At 37.6% G+C, this 14,405-nt stretch overlaps 1 protein-coding gene across 11 annotated transcripts in view; it reads left to right on the forward strand.

The window, feature by feature from the left end:
• Nucleotides 1-14,405, forward strand: part of LOC100678509 (nuclear pore complex protein Nup160 homolog) — a 311,275-nt gene that overhangs the window by 241,391 nt on the left and 55,479 nt on the right. For 2 of the 11 annotated variants that reach the window (XR_004345105.1, XR_004345104.1), the window contains exon 12: nucleotides 6,216-6,355. The exons of the other annotated variants lie outside the window; for them this stretch is intronic. The gene's annotated coding sequence lies outside the window, so the exon portion shown is untranslated. The remainder of the gene's footprint in view (nucleotides 1-6,215; nucleotides 6,356-14,405) is intronic. 11 annotated transcript variants of the gene reach the window in all.

The following is a 14,405-nucleotide window of genomic DNA, read 5'->3' on the forward strand; positions in this document are numbered from 1 at the left end:
CGCACTCGCTGGAGCTCGCGTTACCTCGGTCTGCCTGACTTGGTGTTGCTTTCTGCGGCTTGCGCTGATTCTTAGTGGTCTTGGATTCCGCGGCGACAGATGATTCTCACTCATCAATTTCGCACCGTAGGCCTTCTTCCCCCTTAATCTCTCGCCTCTCGAAATTCACGGGTAGTTTCGCTTTACGATTAGCGCCTGACCACGTCCATACTGCTAGTAAGCTTGGTGATAACGCGTCGACATCGGGTTTCTTTTTCTCGCCTTTTTCTTTGCGAGCTTCTGACTCTGCTTGCTTCGCGGAATCTTCTAGCATTGCCAGAGGACTTTCGCACGCTGCGACTTGAGAAAGCTATGTAGCGGCGTCACGTTCCATCGGATCCGATTAATTTTATTCTAGCGATGCATTTAGCGACGTGTTGCTCCCAAACGATGGGACTTTATTGAAAGTGAACGTTTGTATTGGCTCGTAATTTTTTTGCGCTTTGCCGAACGGTGAATCAGGCTTATCGGAATCGCTATTGCTTGAATCGCTCGGATCGAACGACTTGCATAACTTTTGGCTTTCTGAAGCTTTCGAGCTACGTAAATTGCGGCTCGCGGGTTCTACGTCCTTAATGAATTTTCGGAAATCTTGCGGCAAAATTACCTTTTCACTTGAGCATGACGATAACTCTGAAATTACTGAAGCAGCTGGCGAGCTTGACTCCGATTCGCTTAATGACATTTCTTCTTCCGCGATTTGAACTGCTTTCTTTGATAACGCGCAAAATTCAATTGATTGCAATAAAGAGGTATTTGTTCTTCTCCCTTCTTTTTAGCGTTACATTAGTAAGGATACATTCAAATTGAATTTTACCGCAATAATCCGACATGTACACCTTTTTGATTTTTGACTTCCGTAAGCCAGCGTATTTTTATTAAACCGTCTCCGTGATGGATGTCTTGACGTGCTCTGCCGAGATAAAAATTATCAAACTCGTTTCTTATCGCTAAATACTCTCCGGATTTATAAATTACTGGGCCGATCTCGCGTTGCTTCTTATTTTTGACTGCCGAGCTTGCCGAGTTCGACGTCGACCGCGTGACTTTCTTTACCTTGTGGATACCGCGCTTTTTGATGACTCGAGTTTTGAATATTCTACCTGGCGGGGCTCCAGCCTCCTGGTCTGTGCAGTCTCGGATTTGCTCGTCGGAGAGTTTATACAATTCGGCGCGCGGCAACTTTGGATTGATTTCTCCCTTTTATATTACCGGATTTTGCGATAACGCGTCCGCTTTCGCATTTTTTACACCAGGTCGATATACGATGTCAAAGTCGTACCCGGTTAGCGCGACCTTGAGACGATTAAATCGCAAATCGGGTTTTGTTGTGTTATGAAAGTGCTTTAGACTCTCGTGGTCTGTTATGATAGTGAATTTCCTACCGTAAATATAATGTCGAAACTGCTCTTTGGCGAAGACCATAGCAAGTAGCTCCTTATCGTAAGTGGGATATTTTAGCTCACTACCTTTGAGGCCGCGCGACGCGTAGGCGCACGGCTGGTCTGTACCCAGCTTGCCCTGACTTAGGATAGCACCGAGGGCCCAGTCGCTGCTACGAGTAGTAACGATAAATGGCTGAGAGAGATCCGGCGTTTTCAGCACGGATGTTTCCGCCATTAGTTTCCGCAGCTCGTTGAATGCAGCCTGCTGCTCTTCACCCCAAACAAACTCGACATCCTTCGAAGGAGAGAATATAAGGGATACGAAATTTTCGAGAAATTCTTAATGAACCTTCGGTAGTAGCTTAATATGCCTAGAGCCTGCTTCAGCTTATGAGCATTGGTCGGTACCGGATACTCGGCCATGGCTTTTACTTTTTCCAGGTATGTCTTTATCAATCCGCCTCCGACTATATGTCCGAGCACGTGAACTTCTTTTTTTAGAAATTGACATTTTCAACGGATAAATTAGCATCGATTAAGCGTTTTAATACGCGACGGAGGCGGACTCTGTGCTCGTCAAGGGTCTGGCTGAATACCATTAGATCATCTAGGTGAATTTCTACCTCGTCCCCTTGCAGTCCTTTCATTGCCAGCGACATGGCTTTTGTAGACGTGATCGTAGCTTCCTTTAGCCCCATAGCCATGCAGTTGAACTGCATTAGCTGATTCCCATAATTCCCATCAGGGGCATAAAACGCGGTTAAGTACGTCGATTTGGGGTCCATTTCGATCTGATGATAACCCTGTCTGAAATCTAAGCACGTTATATATTCCGTGGCGGCTAGGTGTTCGATTATGTCGCTGGTGAATGGGAGCTGGTGGCAGTTTCCCTCCGTCACTTCGTTAAGACCGCGAAAATCTTTGACAAGGCGAAAACGTTTATTTTCCTGTGCGCCGGGTTTTTTTCGGGACAATCCATAAAGACGAGGAATAGTTCGAATTGGTAGGAACAATAATATCCTGATCCTGTAATTTTTGCAACTCGCGAGATATGTGCTCTCTTAATGCCGGAGGGAATCTAAATCTACCATTTTGAATTGGCCTGTAACGGTTTAACTTTCCCCAAGAGACTGGGTAGTCAGTCGGTTCCAGGATCAGGATAGGGGAAAGGAGCAAAAAAGAGTCTATTTTTATATTCTCAACAATAACAAAATATATTTCTTAATTAAAGAATAGCAATTTGGAATCAGTTGTTAAATCCCGGCTGAAACGAAAATCAATTATGCCTCTTCTTAAAAATACTTCGCCTTTACAATAGTATTGTTTAAACTAACGCTGTTAACAATTTACAAGAACATTTACGCGATTTCGTTACAAGAATAATTTGATGTTCGCGGCTGCGGTGTTTCGGTTCGGTGGCTGTAAGACGGGTCAGTGGCGGATTTTGAGGTTAGGAATTCATTCGGTACGGTGGAGTCGTGCGCGCACGGCTACGCCTATCCGAATGTGTCGTGTAACAACGATCTCGACCGCTCTGTGTGCGCACAGCAACGGCCGGGATAGTGTCACGGTATTTTGAGGTTATCCCTCGGATTTGTGGAGTCGTGAGCGCACGGCTTCACAAATCTTCGTCGTTCGTCTCGTTCTTCTCTTTATCCTGTGTACACACAGAGATAAAGCGAGTCGTGAGATGACGGCGTAAGGCTGGCTTTGTTGGTTAGGAATTTACCTTTGTTTCACCAGGACGTGAGCGCACGACCGGGCGAATCGCCGGCGGAAATATTGTTACTCCCTAAACCCTGTGGGCTCACAGTGGCAGAGGGAGGCAGCAATGTGTCGGAATGTAGGTTAGGATTTTACGGTGGCACCGGGTGTCGCCCACGTGTGTCCACGTAGACGAGTCTCGGTGTCGTTCGGGTGTTCCGGGTTGCCTCGTGTGCTCACCAATTCGTCACATGGGCTAACGAGACCGTTTCGTCGGCGCAGGTCTATATCTCGCTGTTCCTTGTAGTAACGTGTACGCACGATACTACCCGGAGTGGAGCTCGAGTAGAACTGCTCGTTTTGCCGCGCGATCCGCCTTATAAAGGCGCGCGGAGTGGATATGTATAGGTGCGTTCACGGTGTACCGCGTGCGCCGCTCGCGCCGCCTGGCGCGTCGTCGCTGAGTCGCTCGTGCGGAATCGCCCGTTGCTCGCTGCGCATGCCGCGTCTATTGCGGCCGCCTTCACACGTATTTACATGTGCGAGACTCGTGTGTCGTCACAGGCCTATCCGATTTTAAGACAATTTTATGCTGAAGCAAGTGCGTGGGTGGAAGTGGTTCTCCGTTAAAACCGAATACTCCCGGGAAATCATTGATAATCTCGCGCACGTACTCGATTTCTTCTTCGTTGCATCCCTCGAGATCGGCGAGCTCTAAAATTTTTTGAACGCGTTCGCGTCGCATTTTATCGTTTAAAAGTAGTTTTTTCATTAAGAGTCAGAACTTTATATTTTTCGCTTGGTTATTACCAAATAAGCGCCTTAAATGTACCATGAATTCAGCTATATTATCGGATGAATTATCCTCCCTAGCTTGATAAAGCGCATTATCAACTACTGTCTTGCACTCGAATAGATCGACCCATGGACTGTCAATCATGACTTCTTTTTCGCTTATGTTAATACATTCGACGAATACTCAGCCGTTTCTATTTTCTGCCACAAAGTTCCCAAAAAGCAAGTCCGGGTGCAAGTCCATGAGAGGAACCCACCCGACGCTCACGTTGCTACTACGAACGCGCGCACCGATTATCATTTTTACCCTTGCGGGTATAGTAACTTTTTCGTCCGTATCGAAGGGCAAATTTTCACCGCCTAACTTTAGACTTTCGCTTGAAGCGTCGACGCATCCTTTATGTGCGTCAATTATATCCCATCCGATTATCTCTGAGTTTTCTACCGGGAAATCATCTGGCACTACATGGACTTTACACTCCAGCCAGTGAAGCTTGACGATTGCCTCCCCCAACGTGTACGAACATCCGGGTGTAACTCCCTGGATTTTTATAATATGGCTCGCGTCGAATGGATAGCACGGGGCTAATTCGCTCTTTTTTACTACAGAATTGTCGGCTCCTGAATCCGCGTATAATTTCCCTTGCCTTTTTCTCAGCTGGAGGCAAGATACGTTCCTGATCGGCGGTTGTCTGCCGGCCAGCAAGAATCTGATATTTGCTGATTCGACCGCGGTCGGTGTTTTTCCCGCGGTTGCTATTTCTCTTACTTCTACTTGACGCCCGACGCTCGAGGGACACGGCGGGCGTCCCTCTAGTTTAACTTGCCTTGAGATGAATTATTCTTTCGCTTTTCATCATCGCGGTTATCGCGGCTATCGCTATTAGGATTGCTCTTATTATCGTTCTTATTTTGATTTTCGTCCGCGTTGCCATTATTGTTTTGCCTACGCCGGGTGCTGTTAACTCGAGTATAATGCGGTTGCTTAATTATCTTTTTGGCTGCATGGCTAATCAGAGTGCGACATTCTATGAGCGTATGGGTGTTTGAATTGTAATACTCGCAGAATTTATTTTCAACGCTCTGGTTCGCCGGAGCTGCCGTGCCCGGGTTCGTCTGACCGTCGGCAGGTACTTCGATAGGTTTTGTCTTTGTAGAGTGCGCGTTGCGGTAACCGCTGTCGCTTCTGCAACCCTCGCCGCTTTCGCTTTTGGCGATGCAGCATTTATCGCAAATTTTGACTACTTCGTGTCATTTTAACATCTTTAGATTTATTAAATGCATTTATTTTTTCGCGATTATGGCACTCATCTCTATTGCAGTAGCACGTGTGTTTACGCGCGACTGAATTAACCTTGTTCCTGTCGGACGACTCGTAACACTCGCAAAACGAACGTAATTTTATTGTGCGACGGCTTCTGCGCGTTGAACAACTCTCTGCTTCCGAGTTAGAACTGCTGCCATAGCTGTTGTCATATTCTTGCTTTTTGTAGCCATTCGCGCAAGCTGGATGATCCGATTTTTTCGCTGATTTATAGTGCCGGGGTGGACTTTCAACGCTTGCATCACGCTGTCTTGGGCAACAAAAATTTTTTACCGGGGATACTTTCTTAGGGCTTACTGAGTAATTACCCGCGTTTGCTGAATAAGCAAATTGTAATTATATGACGTGATTGCACTGTGTTTGTTTTATAAAATTTGTATTCAAACCTTCTCAAATAATGATAAATAGCATCAAGTCCATAATTTTTATTACCAGCAATCCAGTACTCAATTGATTGTGTGGCATTCCATACTTGTCATTAACAGCTACGGCCATTTTATAATATATTATTCCAATCTGTGGATCCCAATTGGGCTCTAGATCTAATCGGTAACGAGACAAGGCTCTAAGACATATTAAGCTTCTATGACTCGAATAAAACGAGTAACGTATATTTTTAATTCTAATGTGGCTACTTTTGATGTGTTTGTTCCTCTTTCCATCTGAAGAATAATTACAATGTTAAGGTGAATATTAAAATACATTACTATTTCTTTACAGTCTTTTTTCTCTGAATAAGTGTCACTTACTTTAATTATCTCTTTAATTTGGGACTGGCGAGCCTAATGCAACCTGAATAGTCTAATAAATCTATACAACTCTGCAAATTGACTGGTTCGCACAGAATTCCCGTGTTGTGATACCTTTGATATTCTTCTGTAATAAATGGATTGTTGGTCTTTTGTTCACGACTGATTCTAAAATCTTTTATTCGACTAGTATTAAAAGGAATTTATTTGCGATTCCAGTAATATTTTGCTTGAGAAGAGTGACTTGTATCATTGGAAGTCCTATACACGGGAACTGCAAGCTGAATCGAACATCAATGTGGCCAACGTTACCAGCGGCACTCAGAGACAATGTTAGTTCGAAAATGTGATTATCCCAGGTAGTGCTATGAAAATTGTATAAATATATTAGATTGATTTGATTAATTTTCAATTTATCAAGGGCCAGTAACTTAATCATCGTTTTGCGAATGCCATACTATTACCATTCATTATGTCAAGACTTATTACTCGCAGCACTGATGACACTGTCAATCGCGCGCACCAGCGAGGATGAACAGGTCCATAGAAGTTGTCCACACGTTCCCCAGGCTTCTCAGCAGTTGCTGAGCTGCGGTAGCAAAAGAAGAACCCGAGACCACCCGCAGTACTCGATGTTTCGGATACACCATAAACCAAACACGGCCTTATTGAAGTTCCTGAGTTCATATCTTGTGTCATTATCGTAGCGCCGGCGCTGGAGTTGGTGCTGTTGCTCTCACTCGGAGATTTGGGACCAACAACGAAAGGCAAAGCTGTTAGTTGAATTTGCTGTTAGTATGGCTGGTGCGCTTGAAGTGGGGTTGAAAGCGTCAACCAGTCTCTATTGTATATTTTGTTTTCACTTACAAGGAAATGTACCCAACCCGAACTCACCGATTTTGATGATTTTCATATATGTTGTAGAACATAAAAAAATAAGAGACACGTATTTTTTTTATCGGCTAATTTTCACTTTTAAGGGGTAAAACCCTCCCCTAAAGTTAACCCCCAAAAAGCGTTTTTTTTAAATATCTCGGCTTAAAATTAATATTTTTCAATGAAACAAATTGGAGGTTATTTCTTGCAGAAAGAGCAAGTATTTCATGGTGATTTGAAGAGTAAGGGTAGCATCCCCTATTTTTTAGGGGTTGAAAACATATATTTTTTGGCATAATTTTATAATAAAAATGTTTAAACCGACTAAAAAAAATTGGAAAAAATGTTTAAACATCCTTAATAACAAAATTTAGTTGACGTCTTTCGGTGTTTTCATAAATATTATCCCTAAGGGGGTAAACCACCCCTAACACAAAATAACTGTAAATATGTAATTCAATACATAATATTTCGTAGAAAGTTTGTATATAGAGGTTTTCGAGGTCGCTGATTACAAATCTGTTATCAGATTTTGAAAATTCAAAATGGCGGAACCAATATGGCGGACGGAAATATCGAAAAAAAATTTTATATAATAAAAAAGTTTTAAACGACTAAAAAAATTGGAAAAAATTTGTAAACATCTATAATAAACAAATTAAGTTTTTCGATTTTTTCATAGATACTACCCTTTAGGGGGTAAACCACCCCTAACACAAAATAACTATAAGTATACTTCAATCCATAATATTTTGTAGAAGGTTTGTATATAAGGGTTTTCGAGATCGCTCTTTGCAAATCTGATATCAGATTTTGAAAATTCAAAATGGCTGAACCAATATGGTGGACGAAAATGTCGAAAAAAAATTTTAACTTTCATAAAAACTTGTTATAAATGTGTGATCTTTGTAGCCTGTACATGTGAACTAAAGAGCCTTAAACCCTAAACCCCTAAAGAACAAATAGGCTAAATGGTTGTGCTTTTTAACCAAACCACCTCAAATTCCTAAATTTGTAAACAAGAAAATTCTGTGTGTGAAGCAGTTTTATAATTTCCGTAGAAATTGTTATCAGAATGTTATTGAAATTCCTTTATTGTAAATTCAACTTATAATGTATTTTTGTTTATAATATTAGAGTATAATAATAATCTACAATCTTTTATCTTTTGCCATAGTGCATTTTTTGTATTGAGCATAAAATATATTATTTTACGATGTTTTTACAATAATGGTAGTCCTCATAAAAGTGTTTAAAGCACAATGCTTTTTTGCACCAACCACATCGTACAATTGCAATGTTTGTGCACCCTTCTATTTCACAATGTGTTGCACAAGACTTTCCAAAACTGAAATCTATAGGATTATCAAATTTATCTGGTTTTTCATTGACGTAACCGCTTTTATACCAGGAATATTTAAACAAATCTATATATCTCGGTGAAGACAGTTGGTTGTGAACCAATGATTGAAGTTTAATTATATTATTTCTCACATGTAAATTCATATCATGATCCATTAACATTACATTATCAGAAAATGTTCGGACAAAGTTTTTCCAAATACGGAATCCATAGACATCAAGTGGTTGTATTTTTCCTGTGGTTCCAGTTGGAATTTTTTTTATGTTAATAATTTTATTTTGTGGCATTGTTTCTTCTATAACTTTGTCACAATGACCACTCCAAGAATCAAGTAATAGTATTGAGTGATGGCCTACATAGGGATAAAATATTTTTTCCAACCAGATTTTGAAGTGATCTGCAATTAAACGACTTACTAATTAACTGATCAACGATATTACAATGTAAAAATTGTTATTAGTTCCCTTACTTGTTGTTAATTTTCCAGATTTGGATGCTTCCACGTACACGTTTTCTGGTCTAAATATGTTTTGTTCTACAATAGGGCCAAACTTGCCACTTGGTTCCTTTAAAACAAGAAATAGCGGTGACAACAGTTGTCCAGTAGCTAATATTAGTGGCTGTATAGTATAACTATGCGTTGTTGCTGAAATTGACTGTACCAGACATTGCACTTGCTTTTCTCCTTCTACTGCTAATGTTCTTCCAGAATGCATTTCTAGCTGAAATCCGCTCTGATCTGTATTATACAAATTTTCGAGTCCAATCCTTGGTATACACGATTTAACGTCATCGATAAATGCTTCAGCTTTAGCCGTAAGTTCTGCACTACTTTCTAGTGTTTTTCTTGTTATGAACTTATTTATTTTCCTAGAAACTATTCGGTGTGCTTGCTTAAATTTGAGTAACCAATGTTTAGAAGCTTTGAATCTAATATCATCAAAACTAATTTCTTTTTTAGCTTGTAAGGCCCATCGAATTATATCTTCATCATGGATAATTGAACCACTGTCGAGAGCTGCTTGAAAATTATCCAGGGTATACTGACAAATTTGTGCTACTTTTTCTCTATACGTGCCACCTTTATTAATTGAATGAGCCCAACGACGTAGCTGACTAATAGATGATACTTTTTTGAATCTGTTTTGCACTGTTTTGAGACTTAAATTTTGCTTCGTTTTGCTACTTCTCCAAAATTCTACAGCTCTTTTTTTGTATTCAAAATCTAGTTCTTCATTATCTGCTGTACATTGATTTGTTGGTGCTATATCCGGATCAGGAAAATGATGTTGCACTTCATCTTCAATTATTTCCGCATTATGGTCTTTATACTCTTTTTGAAAATCCAAAGAGTCATCAGTAATCATTTCTACATCGTTGAAATCATGTGTTGCATCTATTAAAATTTCTTTTATTTTTTTCGGCCAACTCTGTTTCGTGATAATTCGTGACACTATCTGGTATGTTTAACGCTTGAAAGTATGCTAATAATAAGTTTAGAACGTTTAACGGATTAATTTTCATTTTTCAATCTAAAATGAAAACAAGCGGTAAAATTTATACAAGCTGTGTTTTTGCATGTAAGGCACGACTGCTACATTTCTACCAGAATAAAACGAGTGAATGTAAATTGAATCAAATCATTAATTTATGCATTGGAGAAGAATTCTCGTTCCACTTTGTGATGTTCGGAAAACTCTATTTTTGGTTTTATTCAACTTTTATTCACTTTGAAATTGAATAATGTAAATCTATATAAAATCACTAAAGAAAATTTTCTACAACTGTATGATACCACTGACAAACAAAAAGACGTACTATTCGTACTTTCCGGCATCGAACTAGAATACCCACAAAACTCACTCACTGCCTAAAAAATAACACAGGCAGCTGAGGTAAACACTCGATGAAAACAATCTAAAAAAAGAACATACTGATTCGCACATATTGTCAACAACTTTTATGAGTGAAAGACATTTATCTGTGGAATTATCATTGAATGTACGATAACATTCATTAAACTAATGAATGCATATAAAATTCCCTTTCAATAACAACGTGTTCTTTAATTGCAAATGAAGTTCGAGTATTAATATTCTTTTATGTATTTTTACCAATAACAAAAATTATCATAGTAATATAATAATAATAATAATAAGAAGAAGAATAAGCATAATTGCAATAGCAATAATAACAGTAATACTGATAATAGCAATGATAATGAAAAATAATAATAATAATTAGAATAATATTTATTATTAAATTTAGATTTTTTGATAAATTCATTAAATCGTAGCAAATAGTATTATTATGGAATTCCAGACTGTAAATATTTTACTATAGATACAATAATCATTACTTCGAGAATTCATCTAAAAAACTTTCGGCTTACGAAATAATTGTAACAATGAAAAACTCCCAAGTTTGACAACATTAAATTTTATTACAAAACGCAAAAGAGTTTGATAAACTAATTTTATTAACCTATGTTTTTTCATTTGCAAAATAGTCTGGACTTTTTGAATTTATAAAATTATATAATTATGCAATTTATGAAATACTTTATAATTTATGAAATTACTTTTGAAATTATGCTAATTTATAAAAGCAGAAAAATAAATAATCTTTGATTGAAACATAAAACGAGACGTTATTTGTTACATACAAAATGATAGAATAAAATATCGGTAATATGTCTATACTCGTGTCTACGGTAAAGCATAGGCCTTCGGCTTGTCTGGAGGTTAGGGGTTTGGAGTCGTTTGGTTAAAAAGCACAACCATTTAGCCTATTTGTTCTTTAGGGGTTTAGGGTTTAAGGCTCTTTAGTTCACATGTACAGGCTACAAAGATCACACATTTGTAAACAAGTTTTTTTGAAAGTTAAAATTTTTTTTCTACATTTTCGTCCACCACATTGGTTTCGCCATTTTGTATTTTTAAAATCTGATATCAGATTTGTAAAGAGCGATCTCGAAAACCCCTATATACAAACCTTCTACAAAATATTATGGATTGAAGTATACTTATAGTTATTTTGTGTTAGGGGTGGTTTACCCCCCTAAGGGGAAGTATCTATGAAAAAACCGAAAAACTGAATTTGTTTATTATAGATGTTTACAAATTTTTTCCAAATTTTTTAGTCGTTTAAAACTCTTTTATTATATAAACTTATTTTGTGTTAGGGGTGGTTTACCCCCTTAGGGATAATATTTATGAAAACACCGAAAGACGTCAACTAAATTTTGTTATTAAGGATGTTTAAACATTTTTTCCAATTTTTTTTAGTTGGCATAAAATTATGCCAAAAAATATATGTTTTCAACCCCTAAAAAATAGGGGATGCTACCCTTACTCTTCAAATCACCATGAAATACTTGCTCTTTCTGCAAGAAATAACCTCCAATTTGTTTCATTGAAAAATATTAATTTTAAGCCGAGATATTTAAAAAAAACGCTTTTTGGGGGTTAACTTTAGGGGAGGGTTTTACCCCTTAAAAGTGAAAATTAGCCGATAAAAAAAATACGTGTCTCTTATTTTTTTATGTTCTACAACATATATGAAAATCATCAAAATCGGTGAGTTCGGGTTGGGTACCTTTCCTTGTAAGTTTTATAATAATCCTTTTAATATTAATAAAATTGATTTAAGAGGGGATGCGGAGGGAGTGTGGAGGGGCTAGTGGAGGGGCCAACGGAGGGGCCAGTGGAGGGGGTGCGGAGGGGTGCGGAGGGGGGCGGAGGGGCAAAGAGCTCCAAAAATAACGTAAATTTTGAAACGATTTCACGTGAAACTGCAGAGGGGGGCGGAGGGGCAAAGAGCTCCAAAAATAACGTAAATTTTGAAACGATTTCACGTGAAACTGCAGAGGGGCTACGGAGGGGCTGCAGTGGTGGTGCGTGGGGGGGCGGAGGGGCGCGGAGTGGTTATTGACATAAATTTACACATGCATCTATATAATATAGGAAGAGGAAGATATATGGTACGTTCCGCGTCAGACGTAACAAAGCTCTGCCCAAAATTCCTTTTGATCTAAAAATTTTTAAAAATATGGAAAATTTAGCATTTTTTATGTACTTTCAATTAGTGAGGGGCGTTTTTTAAAATTTTGTTCCCAGATGGAGCTACGCGTTCCCTAACCTTAAAAAATTACTACTTTACGAAATGATAAAGCTGTCAGAAATCACAGGGGCTCAGAAAAATTCCAAACAACGACTATTTTCATGTATTTTGAGCTGCTGAACAAGAATCTGACGGTATTTTTTACCGATACCTCAAGCGTTCGTTCCTAACATCAAAAAACACCCCCCAAAATGTCTGTTTTACGCGGTTAAGAAATTTACGTCTAGAGGAAAATTATTGACAAAGGCTATTTTTATGAATTTTGAGCCACTGAATTTGAACACGAAACTTATTTCTTTTGGTTTCTATTAGTTAAGTACATTCGATTAAAACCAAATGCCTTTAAAACCTAAATAATTAGATCGACGTACCTTTACTTTATACCTGTTAAAAACATTTTTGGTCGTGTACTGATTCATGGATTCAAAGAAATAAATAGATGAAATAGACTGATTCCTTTTGGAAAATGATTGAAATACCTGTCATTTTAGAAAATTTATTGATTTAATTAACTCGATTACGTCAATTCCATATGGCGTTCATAATGACCAAATATTACTAAACTTCATAAGTAATCAGAACAAAACCCGCGTTGTAATTGAATTTATTCTGAAAAGCCTTTGTTGGGATATTCTAAAAATTACCAAAATAAAAAAGAAATTTAGCTGTTTAGCTATAAAATTATACTAAAAATGGTAGAGAACCGTAAAGAAGCATGCTTTACAAGATTTTACAGATTTCTACCCTTTTATAATCGAAAGGTCATCATACACGAGAAAAAGCATCGTATATAAATCGAATTTGCCGATAATAAATCATATATTCTTGTAGACGATGTCTGGGTGCCAGGATGACTCCCTGGTATACGGGACATCATCTACAAGAAAGAGCATCGGATATAACCCCAAATGTACAAAAAAAACGTATGTATATTATATCGTTTAAATAGTCCTTATCATGATTATCCTCAGGTCATCTGATCTGGACTACATCCAGAAATTCTCATTTAGCATTTTTATACATTTAAACTTGTACTATTAATGTATGAAAAAAAATTATATTTTTCTGTTTTAAATTCGAGATAAGTATGTTTGTACGTACGTACGTACGGACGGACATACGCTATTTTGACAATGTTTATTGTTAATGTTCGCAAAAACAAACTATTCAATAATTACAATTTCCGAGATGAATCTAGGCGTTTATATGCAATGATTACAATCAATGTTGAAAAATTAATTTTTGTTGAATATTTTCACAAAATATAGAGATGCTTACAGAAAACATCGTTTTTCAAAATAAAGAATGTTAATATTAGGTAGATATTCTAGATGATTACCACGTATATGCATCTTTAGACATACTTTTGTAAATCAATAATGGTAGAAACTAACATTTCTTTACTGCCCCTAGACTAAATTTGTTAAAAAATAAACTTTCCACACAACATGATTTTTAATTTTATCAAATTTATTATCATTATTACAATTATCATCTTTTTAAATTTTAACGAATGCTCTGTCACTACCTTTGTGGATACATTCAAGGTAGTGGACAGAACATTCGTTAAAATTTATAAAGATGATAATTTTATATATATATATATATATATATATATATATATATATATATATATATATATATACCTATATTATATAGTTATTTTGTGTATACTTCTCCCCCCCCCCCGCAAAATAAGGAAAAATTCTTTCATTTTCCATGTGATTTGAATAATATGAAAGGCCCCCCTGCATCCCTCCGCACAGCCCTTCCCGCAAAATAAGGAAAAATTTTTTCATTTTCCATAGCACCGTAAAGTACGAAAATAACTTGCGTGTATCGCAATAAAAAAATTTCATTAATTGCGAAATTGTTAACAACGTTAGTAAATGCAATTAAAAAAAAAACTGCGGGTGCTCTCAATTTTTTATAATAAATAATAAACTTTTTAGCTAGCGGCAAAACGTAGATATACCGTTTTCCCAGCTCGTGCCACTTGTATAACTACTAGATCAATGCAAATCGATCGCAATTTAACTGCGAGTTAT

This window comes from Nasonia vitripennis, assembly GCF_009193385.2.
Source record: "Nasonia vitripennis strain AsymCx chromosome 1 unlocalized genomic scaffold, Nvit_psr_1.1 chr1_random0002, whole genome shotgun sequence".
Lineage (NCBI taxonomy): Eukaryota > Metazoa > Arthropoda > Insecta > Hymenoptera > Pteromalidae > Nasonia > Nasonia vitripennis.